Raw genomic sequence first — 13,372 nt, forward strand, 5'->3', positions numbered from 1 at the left:
AGTGTCGCGGATTTCCGATGTGGAGGTCACCGGATGTTCTGGGGGGGGGGGGGTGCAAATCTCAGTTATACATGTAGGAGGGGGGAGCATTTGTGCCAGTATTCTAATTCTACCAGGTCTTTCGCCCTTGCCGTACCTCCTAGCAGATTGATAGTTCCTCAAATACAACAGTTCCCTGTCTGCGGCTTCACAGAAGTCCACCAAAAGTGCTAAATGCCGAGTTTCAGCATCTATTGTGGCATTGAGGAGTAGTTCAGAATCTAATGCAGATATATCTCGTTCAATTCGGGCCAACGTGGTGCGCAAGTCTTTTAGCACGCCTGCACTTTTAGCGATGCAGACACCTCTTATATATGCTTTAAAGCCCTCTCATAGGACTATCCAAGTATCCACAGATCCGTATTTATAGTAAAATAATCTTCAATAGCTTCTCGTACCTCATCCTGCAGCGCCTTGCCTGGAAACCGCCACTGCCGCTCAAAGCCCTGCGGACGGGGAATAGCCAAACGAAGAATTACCGGGGAATGGTCCGAATACGTCCGTGGTAAGGTCTCTAGGTTTTTAAACCAGCCAGCAATTCCCGGAGAAACCATCCAATAATCTATTCTGGTCCAAGTATAATGGTAGCCAGAATAATGAGTGTAGGACGTATTAGGTCTATTAATGAAAGCTGTTTACAAATCTCTTGCAGTGCGCGCCTGGAGCGTGGTTTGGAGTCAGGGGACGAGGAGGTACTGTCTAATCCGGGATCCAATAATAAATTGAATTCCCCACCCATAATAATCAAATTACATTCAATCTTAATCAAGTGTATATGTAGGGAGTGGAAAAAATCTGGAGTATCAACGTTTGGGCCATAGACACCCAATAAGGCTGTGAAATGACCCATGAGCATGCCTGTGACAATAAGGAACCGGCCCTCACCGTCCGCCACCATTATGCCAGGGCCGAAGGGGAGTCTCTTATGGGTGATTCAATACTATTTAATGTAAGCCAATATAACATGTATGTGACTGCCAAAATGATTTGGGTCTCATATGTAAATTAGAAGTGAATTATGCATAAGTAATCTAAAAGTAACAATTTTACAATATATACCATCGGATATGTTATCTAATTGAATTTGTGGCCTCGTAAAGTAAGGTATACGCAGGGAATAGTAACACATGGAATAGTATAATTCTAAACTATGTAAAACAACCGTTCTTTTAGCATAGTCAACTTCTAAAGATCGAACTCAAGTCCTTAGTCATAGGCGAGCATTGGTATGTACATTAGAATTGTGTGATATGCTGAATAACTGAAGGGACATACTAGCCTTCGTTATCCTAGTCTTTATCCACATACACCTACAATGTTTAATTCCTTCCACATGTGTGTTTAACATACAAATAGGCCTTTATTAAATCTGGCCTTTATTTCAGAGCAAACCCATGTTCATGCTGGCGCAAAGATTCTATTTAAGAGAGGCAGTCACTTGGGAAGGCAGAGTCCCGGTTTCCAGTTCGAGGTATGCAAGGCCAGAGGTAAGACATTGATCCTTCTCGCTCAACCCCGTATTACTAAGCGAACCATGAGATACGCAAATACTTTTAACTAATGGTTGCATCTCCATTCATTTTCTTCCTAGAGTATTCAAAGGCAATTAATTAGCCTTGAGTGCTAGTACGAAGCTTCTTCTGGAGGCGGAAAGGCCCCAACAAGCATTTCCCTGAAGCAAAGGGTGATTTATCATTGGAAACCCCGAGCACCAGACGCCGGAGGTTAGTGACTTTTATTAATAGAATTTGAAATGTTACCTATTGTGCTTGAACTAAATGGTAGTCAGAGGTCATGACTAATGTAAGCCATCATCCCTTTATAGAATTGCAGGCACGCTGTGCCACTGATTAATCTAACCAACTGATATGATGAGCTACGTTTGAATCAGATACAGTCCCTGCAAGGGCATATCATATCGAAAATTTAAGAATGTTCCCTTTGGACACAGGCATAATTTCTTTTTGATAGGTCAACCATCTAATTTCCACAAGCTGCCGTGCTGTCATTTGGTATCAGGGTGGAACCTCCTTGAAGGTGAGCAGAGACATACGGTCTCGCCACATATAATCATATTGTCCAAACCTCGCATAAACCCTAAAGTACCTTCATTTTTTTCAAACAGGCCACACACAGATTCATTATTTAGTCCTGAAGAAGACCCCCCCAGACGATTACACAATCGCAATATTGTCCAGGGGTCGAAATGTCGACGATTAGTACCGAGTGTAAATGATCACCCAGAACAATTGAGAATAACTAGATGAATTACTAGTCGGGGTGAATCATATTTAAAAATACCTCACACTGTGTTTAAATGTGTGTCTTGAATTTATGTACATTTGTCATGTATATAGTGTGTTGTGATATGTAAATATATTATTTTGTGTTCACTTACGTCACCAATTTAACCCCTTCCCTGCTCATGACGGAACCGTTCCGTCATGAGCCACGGTTGCCGTGTGCTCATGACGGAACGGTTCCGTCATGACAATCCTGTCGGCGGCCGCTCCGCCTGCGCGGCGCTGTTTCCCCGCCTGTGCGGGGCGACAACGCAAATGGGCGGAGTCATGACGGAACCGTTCCATCATGAGCACAGCTCAACTGTGGCTCATGACGGAGCGGCTCCGTCATGAGCACAGGCCCGCCGCGCTGCCCCCCTGCCCCCCCCAGCGCTGCAGCGGAATGTCCGCAGCAGCGAAGGGGTTAAGTGTAATTGTATTGTGTATATATGTGTGTGCATATATTTGTTCTATTCATATTTTTTGAGTATGCAACTTATACATTGACTCAGAAGTACATGAGTTTTCTTTTTTGTTTGGACGTAATTTGGATATACATATTCTTCATTAAATGTTAGTCTCATCTTATTAGAGGGACCAAATTGTGGAAAAAAAGTTTTCACACTTTTTGAAGCGATTAGGTGGCAGAACCACTGTTCCCTTAATGTATGAATCCCCAGGTTCTGCACGTAACTGGGCTACCCCATTAGCTTAAACGTTCTCTGTGAAGAAAGCAGCCAGTTCGTTGCATGAGGGTGGGCTGCCTCCCGAATCAGAGTGGTTTGGAGCTACCACTGATTGCTGTTTGACCAGCTCAAAAAGATTCTTGGGGCGGTTAGCGGCCTGATCAAGTTGGATTCTAAAGTAATCAGCCTTAGCTCTCTTGATTTGTTTGTTGTAGGAGCTCCTAATATCGCTAAGGAGTTTTAATTGGTCCAAGAAGGGATTGGATTTCCAGGATTGTTCAACTGCCCTAAGGTTGTGGTGTTCAGAGTTTAATTTAAATTGTCGTTGAACCACGGCTTGGATATTTTTGTTGAAGCATTTTTTTGTTGGAGTGGTGCAATGTCATCCATGATGTTAGGATGGTAGTATTGGAAAAGTCAGTGAGTAACTGAACCTCAATCAGGTCAGCTTTGGAGGAGAGGGCAGATTTACAGTGGGCCGCTAGTTCAACAGAATTGATAGATCTGAGGTCCCTTTTCCAGAACTTTGATTTAGTTGGTTGGGCCTTCCTCAAAGAAACCTTCCTGTTAATCTAAAAGAGGAAGCAGTGGTGGTCGGACCAGTCGCACGGGGTAATGGTATCCAATGAGATGGATTGGCCATTGGAGATAATGAGGTCTAGAATTTCTCCTGTATTATGAGTTAGCCGGTCACAATGCTGAATCATCTCTTGGTCACCTAAGAATGATTTGAGGCAAGATACAGCGTGGTCTTTGGAGTTAGCCCAATGAAGGTTGAAATCACAGAGGAAGATTTGGGGCATTACTGAGTCGACATTCCCAGAGATGATTTCCATAAGTTGTCCAATGAAGGGGAGTTTGTCACCTGGGGGGGGGGGGGTGATAGAAAGTGTTACGTTTGCACAACAGCAGGTTATTACTTGAAATGCTGAGACAAAGGTATTCACAGGAGGATGGTGTAGAGGACTCTGAGTGAGAAACCGAGAGTGTGTTCCTGTAAATACAGGCTAGGCCACCACCCAACTTCAAAACTCTGTCTAGACAAATTATGTCATGGGTAGGAGGTACTAGGAGGTCTAGGATAGGAGTGGAGGCGGGATTTAACCAGGTTTCAGTGAGGATGATTACGTCTAACTCATTTTGTTGGATGAGGTCTAAGATATCGGACGCGTGTTTACTGGCTGACCTACAGTTGAGTAACCCACATTTAAGTCGTACCAGATTAAGGGGGGGAGGAGTCTGGGTGACGTTCACTCTCTTGAGGTTTTATTGTTGATGGTTCAATGGTTGTGAGGGGCTTCTCTGTTTGGGTTAGAGTGGATGGATTGTATTTGTCCCGGAGGGATCGTGTTGGTGTAGATCATAGGCGAGTAAGAGTTGAGTAGGTCATTGATATCATTAGACGCCAGGTAGGCCTTCAATCTTCTGGGGCGGGAGGGGGTGTTAGGTAGGAGTATGGTTTTCGGGCCAGAGGGGGGGGGGAAGCTGGCCCATGAGATCTTTAACCCTAGGGTGGGTTCTGGACAGGTTCGCAATGGAGAGGAAGGTGCTGATCCAGGGGAGATGATCAATTGAGAGGGCTTTCAAGTCATGTAGTTCAACAGTGAGAAGGTGCAACTGTAGAGAAATATCGCCCAGGCGTGCTACCAAGTCTGAGTGCTGGGAGAGGGGTAAGAGATGTGTTAGGAAATAGAGTGGAGAAAGGGGGCCTTAATGTAAGTCCCAGTAGTCCAAGGTGGAGAAGTGTAGCTCCGGGGTAGGGAGTTGATCGTTAGGGACTCGTGGTGTTGTATGGTCTTTGGATAGTGAGGTTGGTAAATTAGCGAGGGAGGGATGCTCATTGAGCTGTGAGTCAGGTATGATCCAAACAGGATTGAATGGATTTGTCCGATCATGGTCCGCAGAGGACTGATGCCGGGTCACTGGCGTAGTGGGTGGCGTGGAGGGAGGGTTGAGGGAAGAGGGGTACTAAGATGAGAGCAAAGGCAGTGGGTCACTAGGGAAACTCTCAGCATGAGAAACAGTTGGAATCGGACTGGAGAGCTGTGAGCAGAGCGAACCAGAAATGTCTAGAAGGTTGGGACAACCCAACAGGGGACAGAGCTGCTCTACAATCAGCTAAAAGCAAAGAATGTTTTAGATACTGTGGTGGGGGAGGACTGGATAGATCCTGAGTAATGGTAGGGAGTGTGTAGGGGTCATTGGGTTTCTCCGAAGCCGCGTTTTTGAGTAAAGGGAAGATATTGGTCATCTTAACTAGGTTGACATTGTCGCGTTGAGCGTGAACGAGGGCGCCATTGTTAGTTTGAGACCATGAGGTGTTTTTCTGGTGCCTGATATTCGTAGCATAGCGTAAAAAACGTTACGCCAACACGCTCTTTTTCTGGTGTAGAAAATAAGGTCATTAACCCTACTACCTTTGGTTGCACAGAAGTAAACTTCTGAGATTAAAGTTTCGGGCCTAGCTTTGAGTATATGATGTTTGTGTTTTTTGGTGGCATTTTTAGAGAGGTTAGGGGGTAGGTGATAATGAATGCATTGGATCCTGTGGGATCAGGACTTAACTACATTTTGATAAAGTGTCCTGGCGAGGGAGGGGCCCCAGAAAAGGTGTATATGGGAGAAGTCGGTTTAATTTCCCAAGTTAAGTCTGGTTAGGCCGATGGAGTGCCTAGAGGGTAGGCGGAGTCAGTTAGTCCGGGTAGTTAGGGGTAATAGTTATAGACTTCAGAGTAGGTAAGTTAAAGAGGGAGACTGCCTAAGGAGGCTATGGGAACTGGGAGGGGGAGTTGTAGAAGAGAACACTAATACAAAAAAAGAAAGAGACGTTACTGCGGTCTATCAGTGGACTATGTGGTTAGTTATTCATGCTGGGTGGGTTGATAAAACATGTCTAATACTGTTAAAATGTCCTAGGAATGGGGTCCTACCTTTTTTTTACTTTTTATTCTTTTTATTGGCATTTACACAAGTTATCATATAACACCAAAAGGAAAGGATCTTCGTGATACAGTACATTTTGCATTATACCAAGGTTAGGAAGGAGAAGGAAACAAAGAAAATCCCCATTACCTTAAGTACAGTTTCAAAAAGCCATCATTCCTTTGCCTCATATGGTTTATGTAGGGATCTGTGTCAGAAATCCCCCCATTCATAGTTTCAAGGGGGTTGACGAGGTCTAAATGTCTCCTTAACTCTTTTCTTTACATGACAATTTCAATAAGGCCAAAACCCTCCGTATATGCTCAAAATATTCCTTATTGAGCTCAATCCCTTTATAGGGTAACCAAACCATCAAACAATAACTGAATCCCGCCAGGGGCCTACCCCTATCCCATGGTCCTCTAGAGACATGCATTACCCTCAGTGTGGATCCCCCCAACAAAGGCGGGGTAGTGCATGGGGGACAGAAAACAAGAAAAAGCAAAGTAAGTAAAAAAAAAGAGAAAAAAGGGAAGAATTTACCCAACAAGAGGGAGAGAGGCAAGGAAATACCCATATCACCCCGTCTCAAGCCCAGGGTCCGCCCAACCAATGGTCCACCCCCGCTACTTCACCCGACCCCTTTCCGGTCCTCCAGTGTCTCCAGCTCCGCATTATCACTCCTCTCCGGATCATCCTTAGACTCCCATGCCTGGACAATGGCTCCCCAGCGCTCGGCAAGCGGTTTGCGCCTCTTGGTGATTCTGTCTTCTGTGATAAGGGCCTTCTCCTCCGCCCTTGCCCACCGTGTGACCAATGCTCCCCAGAGCATTATAGATGGGGTAAATTTAGCCTTCCACCTAAGCGCTATCTGCCTCTTCGCCAATAAAAGCGCTAAATCTAAAAACCGGTGCCCCAGTTTGCGAGACTTTGGTCTGGGATAGAGACCCAGTAAACAGACCTCTGGGGTACAAGCCAGAGTCCCATCCAGCACTTTGTTGACGTGTGCCAGGACCTCACCCCAATACACAACAAGCTGGGGGCAAGACCACATCATATGGTCAAAATCTGCGTCTAGGGCTGCACATCTAGCGCAGGAGATGTCCGTCCGCTGGTAAATGGTATTCAGCCTATGCGGGATCAGGTATGTCCTGTGGAGCACATTAAACTGTAGCACCTTAAATGCCGTGTTTCTAGACACCTTCTTGGGGCTTCGTATAACTTTCTGCCACTCTCGATCTGTGAAAGGCCTGCCTATGGAAGCCGCCCATCTCCCCCTAAGGCCTCCCAAGTCTTCTGGCGTCAAACCCCGTATTGCCAAGTACAGCCATCTGATCAGGTGGCCCGCCGAGCCCAAGGTTGCCACCGCTTCCAGTGCCGAGTGTGGATCTAGTTCCGTAGTGTGGGGTCCCCATAACTCAACTATGACCCGTCTTAGCCTATGGTAATTCAGGAACTGTCCCGCCGGGAGCTCATGGTATTCCAGGAATTCCTGTAGTGGGAGCCACTCACCATCCCTATAACAATCCCCAATGGTGTGTATCCCTGCCTCATACCACCCAGTCAATTGTCGGTGGGTAAGCGGTGGTCCTCTTCCCGCCTGCGGGATACCTGTGAGGGGGATACCTGGAGCATACCGTGTTTGGGCTCGGAAACGTGTCACACAGCGGTCCCAGCATTTCACTGCCATGGAAAGTAGTATCCCCATAGGTAGTATCTTTTGCCGCTTATCTAAAAGTCGAGGATATAATCGGGCCGGAGCTGTCCCCGTCGGTAGCAATATAGTGTCACTGTCTGTACCGCTCAACCAGCGAGACAGCCACTGCAGCTGTGCCGCCAGATAGTACCCTTCGAAATCCGGGACTCCGAGTACTCCAGAAGCCAACGGCAGTCTCAACGTTTGCAACTATACCCGGTTCCGGCCACCATCCCATATAAGAGAACGCAGGAGTTCATCTAACGTCTGGAACCAGGCCCTGGGGATCAAAACTGGAAGGTTCACAAAGTGATATAACAACCGGGGTAGCATCACCATTTTAGAAAGTGCCAGGCGGACCATAAGGGGCAACTTTAGTGAGCGCCAGAATGTGACCTGGGACCTGAGGCTTCTTAAAGAAGCCCCCAGATTCCCGTTGAACATATCCATCTGTGTGTGGTATATCTGAATCCCAAGGTATTTAATAGAAACCGGTGCCCATACCAATGTGTTTGGCACTGTCAAAGGTCGAGGCATGCTAGGCCTAAGCGGGAAGACAAAGGTCTTTCGTGTATTCCTGTATAGCCTGAAAAGGCTGCGAATTCCCCAAACAGGTCCATGATCATCCGGACTCTCGTAGAGTCGTCTCTCAAATAAATCAGGACATCGTCCGCGTATAAGGAAATGATATGATTCGCTCCCTCTATTGGTATCCCCACTCTCTCCGCCTCTCTCCGTATGCGTGCGGCCAGAGGTTCCATGGCGAGTGCGAAGATCAATGGGGATAACGGGCATCCCTGCCTAGTCCCCCTAAAGATGGGGTAGGGGGACGAGATGGTGCCTCCCGTCCGTACTCGTGCGCTCGGGCTCTTGTAGAGGAGCTTAATCCATTGCAACCAGCCGTCTCCCAGCTGCATCTCCATCATAACTGCGAATAGGAAGTCCCACCGGAGGGAATCAAAGGCTTTTTCCAGGTCGATGGCTATCACAATGGCATCCGGGAAATCGCCATGGGAGGGGTGGAATATAACATGATAAAGACGTCTCAAGTTACTTGACGTCGAACGAGCTGGAATAAAGCCGCATTGGTCCGTGTGGACCAGTTGCCGCATATGGGGGAGAAGTCTCAACACTAAGGCCTTACTCAGGATCTTAAAATCCATATTCAACTTGGAAAGTGGTCGGAAATCAGATAATGGGGCCTGATCCGAATTTGTTTTCGGGAGGGGAATCACCAAGGCTTCCCTAATCGAGGGAGGTAACAGTCCAGCTTCCAGAGCCAGAGCATAAACCCGTTCCAATTGAGGAGCCAGTATATCAATATACGTAGCATAGAACTCCGCGGGCAGGCCATCCGGCCCGGGTGTTTTCCCCTTTGCCATCTCTCTTATCGCTTCTTTGATAGCTCCTACCCCCAGTGGAGCAGCCAGTTGAGTCTGATAGGTACGGTCCAGCTGCACTAAACCTTGAGTCTCCAGGTACCGCTGCATTGATGCAGCGTCACATGGGTCAGGGTCATCGTATAAGGCCTCATAATACATCCGGAAGGCTCCATTGATATCACCTTAGTATCTGGCCTGTAAGATCCGTAACACTGGTTATGGGGGACCCCCTGCTCTCCGGCCTAATCAACCACGCGATTAGTTTGCTCGCCCTTCCCCCTTCTGCATGTTGGGCAGCTTGATGCGTTTGCCAGTCTATGGCCCTCAATCGGTCCCAGGCTTGGTGATACTGGCTCTTCAGCTCCACAAGTCGGTCCCCTGGTTGTCCCCCCTCCGCCGCCTCATTATCTGCCCGGAGTATCCGGGCTTCTATCTCTTCCAACTCCTGTGTTACCAAGCGTCGTGTGCCAACTGTCTTCCCTAAGCAGAACCCCCTCACCACCACCTTGCACGCCTCCCACTCTACAAGCCGAGAACTAGCCGTGCCTCCATTAGTGATGAAGTAGTCTGTCGACCGTCCAGCGAAATTGTGTTGGAATCCTTCATCTTCCAGCAGCATAGTGCTAAGGCGCCAGCTGGGAATCAGGGTCTGCTCCCGAAGTGGAGTAAACCTCATAATCAATGGGCTATGGTCTGATAGTGATCGACCCAGATACTCAGTAGCAGAAAGTAAGGAGGACAGGGATGAAGAGCACCAAAACATGTCTAGTCGGGTATGCAGATCATATAAATGTGAGTAATAGGAGTAGCCCCGCGTCCCGGGATTATGTAGCCTCCAAACATCCCTTAAGTCCCATCCCGGGGCCCATGCTCTCAACCCTCTAGCTAATGTTTCAACCGGAGTCCCATGTAGCGGGGGTGTTGATCTATCCCAGTGCAGCTATGCAATTAAAGTCCCCCCCCTATTATCAGATCTGTGTGGGGAAAGGAGGCCAGGACCCCTGAGAGTTCAGACAGAAAGCAAATCTGATCTCTATTCGGGCTATAAACATTTACAAATGTCACCTCTCTGCCTCTCAAGGTACCTGCAATTATCACGTATCTCCCTTCCTTATCGATCCGTTGCCAGAGGAGCTTAAAGGGAACCCCCGGTTTAATCCAAATAAGGACCCCCCTGGAGAAAGCGGAATACGTAGTAGCATACAGTTGTCCCCGCCAACGCCTGCCCAGCCGGGCCATCTCCCCCTCCGCCAAACGTGTTTCCTGCAGCATAACCACCTGCGCCCCTCTACGCCGAACATAGGACAGTACCTGATATCGTTTCAGCGGTGATCTCATCCCTCGAACGTTCCAGGTTACCAGTTGGAACTGCTCGGGCTTACTGCTTGCCATCACCATTCTGCAATATCGAGCTCCACCCCCCCCAGCTCCACACTTGAAACCGTTTCTGTGCCCCTGGCGGAAGCAAACAAACCCCTTACCTAAAACTCCCCATCCCAAGAGCGGAGTGGCAACGGCCAACCACCCAAACCTATCAACAAAACCCATGGTGATGCTCCTCACCAAGCAACAAAGGCAAAGTATGCAAAGGCCTAAAGGCAACTACCCATAGACCTGCTGTGGGTGCGTGGCAAGATCAGTGACGTCTACCAAGATAGCCCGCTAACCGCCGACTATCCTCATGATTAACCCTGGACCCCCTTCCAGTCCCAGTCTCACCCCCAGAAAGCCACACCCCCGTAGGACAACGCTTCTCCGTCAGGCTATACCCCCCGCAGTGGTCTACCGCTTTCCCCCTTTAGCAAGGCCAACCCCCACCACCCCATACAAGTGATTATAATCTAGTACCTCTCCTACAATAACCCCCTACAAGTGATCAGCAGTCTGCGGTGTCACCGACGGCGGGACCCCACTGGTAGCCTGCGAGCTCTCTGAGTCTATGTCCTCCTCCCCGTACTTAGCCTCGGAGTCCGTTTCAGAGGAAGAGTCTCTGGACTGCATCACTGCGGCCACCGTCTCCAAAACTCCAGCGCAATCTACGGCCAGACGTGTCGGGCTGGGTTTCTGAACAGATGTCTGGCGCCTCCGGTGTCGTAAACGTTTCCCTGCACGCATCTGACCCCCTGTTTGGCGTCTCGAGGTCGAGTGAGGGGAGGCCCCCACCCGATACTTCTCCAACCAGTCCCAAGCTGTTTGTGGGTCCTCACAGAAGTGAGTCTTTCCTTCCATCATAATTTTTAGACGAGCAGGGAACATCAAGGCGTACTGAATGCCTTCTTCTCTTAGGGCCTTCTTCACTTCAAAGAACGAGGCTCTCCATCTTTGTACCTCCAAGGTGTAATCAGGGAAAAGCGTCACTCTACTGTTGCCTACAGCAAAGGGGCCCGCCTCTCGTCCCCTCCTTAACAAAAGGTGCAGCAACTTAGCCACCACCGTCCGTGGAGGCCGACCAGGAGCAGGTGGACGTGCCGGCACTCGGTGCGCTCGTTCCAGGGTATAAAATGTGGAGAGGCCCTGGGGCACCACCAACTTCCTGAGCCAGTCCTCTAAGTAAGCCACCATATCCGTGCCTTCTTCACCTTCCGGCAGTCCCACCACTCGAATATTACTTCTACGGTTACTCCCTTCCGCATCCTCTGCTCTCTTTTCCAGTAGCAGAACTCTCTGGGATAGGTCCCCCACCTGCCCTTGGAGCCCTTGCTGTATCGGTGCCATAGTCTCCAGTGATCCCTCCACCTGCTTCACCCGATCCGAGAGCTTCGCGTGTTCAGCTCTCAGGAGGCCCAGCCCCACCGAGACCGCTGCAATGTCTTGGTGTAAGGTATCCTTAGTGTCTTTAATGGCCGCAAGGAGGGTATCAAATTGTCGTTGTGCAAGGGTATCTGGTTGATCAGCCTCCATGTCCTTTGAATCTTGCGTCCCACTATTTACATCCCGTTCAAGAGGGCGACCCGTGTGCCGTGCACTGGACTTCCCCATATCTGTTGTTTGTCGTGCTCTTACCGTCTGAGGGTTGCTGACCCGCTGTGGGACAGTCTCCTCCCCCGGGCAAGGGGGTGTCCACCACTCCAGTATCTGTCAAGGATGAGGATGAAGAAAAACTGCCAAATGGTGAGTGATGGGAATCCTATAGTACCAGTCAAAAACTCAGCAGAGCGTACCTATTCCCAGAACACTGAGTGCTTCTAGAAACCTGGCAAAAGTCACAGTTCCATCTCAAGGAGTTTACCAAAGGTGGGATGCTCAGTGTGAGATCCTAAGTACTCCCACGTCACCGTCCAGTCGGCGATATCTCATTCTGGCATACAAACTCAATGCAAGATGGCTATCCTCTCAGCCCTGGTCAACTGGCGCTGCTCCGCTCCCCCAGGACTCGCTGGAGGGCCGCCAGGTCTCCGCACCTCGTGCGCTTCTCCAGGTGTTGATATTTACAACCACCGATCTGATCAATGCGGGTGATCTCTCTTCTCCTCGCCGGCTCCCAAAATGAGGCCCCACCGTTAGCGGCGCCGATGGGGCCGGCACCAACCACCTCGTCTCCTGTAGGTACCCCGCAGTGTGTTACCTTAAGCACTCCCACATCGCCTTCCAGTCGCCAAAGTTTCTGTGCAAGTTATGAGCTCCGTGTGCGCCTTCCGGTCCCTCAAATTGGTCCCTCCTGCCACCTCTCCAAACGTCGGGGAACCGCCCTATCTCCGCACCCCAGTCACGCCTCCAGGCAGACCCCGGGCGCTGGCATAGAGTGCCTGCACCGGCTTCTCAGGCTGCACGGAAGCAGCCTACCTCCCCTCTCTTCGCCGTCTCTCAAGGCAAGGCCGCCGTGCCGGGGGCAGAGGCGGGGCGGCACCATTCACCGCACGGCCGTCCGGGATCCAGTTCCGCAGGGACAGTACCACTCACTAGGAGGGGGAGGAATCGTCTCGGCGGCCCGCCCGCCCCACTCGGCGTCCGACCTCCACCACCTGTCCTGGACGCTGCAACCGGCGCTCGGGGCTCCGATCTCCCAGCCGCGACGTCGTTCAGCTGTGGAGCCGCCACGGGTCCGCCATCTTGAATATCCCGGCCGAAGGCCCGAGAAGGCGATCCCCTCCGGCGGCTCTTCCACAGTCCTCACCACCAAAGCTGGTGTCGCTCGGCTCCCCCGAGTCTCAGGGGTCTCTCTCCGTTTCTTCCCCACACGGGACTGAGGGTAGGCAGGTAGTACACAGGATAATTGAGACGGCTGGCGCGGAGCTGAAGGCTCACGCGTCCGCCATCATCGACCGCTTGGCCACGCCCCCGAATGGGGTCCTACCTTAGACTTTGATTCTATGAGTGAAGAGGAGGGAGTTGTCCTACTTCAGTTTCCTAAATCATCAGATCTGG

The 13,372-nt window shown here is 49.9% G+C and overlaps 1 long non-coding RNA gene across 1 annotated transcript in view; it reads left to right on the plus strand.

Annotated features, from left to right (window-relative positions):
* The first annotated feature begins 1,423 nt into the window (after nt 1-1,423).
* LOC146799456 (uncharacterized) overlaps nt 1,424-13,372 on the plus strand; it is a 325,292-nt gene continuing 313,343 nt past the window's right edge. The window contains exons 1-2 of the long non-coding RNA XR_014968916.1: nt 1,424-1,526; nt 1,631-1,763. This is a non-coding gene — a long non-coding RNA (uncharacterized LOC146799456). The remainder of the gene's footprint in view (nt 1,527-1,630; nt 1,764-13,372) is intronic.

The sequence above is a fragment of the Triturus cristatus genome, chromosome 9 (genome assembly GCF_964204655.1).
Source record: "Triturus cristatus chromosome 9, aTriCri1.1, whole genome shotgun sequence".
NCBI classification, from domain to species: domain Eukaryota; kingdom Metazoa; phylum Chordata; class Amphibia; order Caudata; family Salamandridae; genus Triturus; species Triturus cristatus.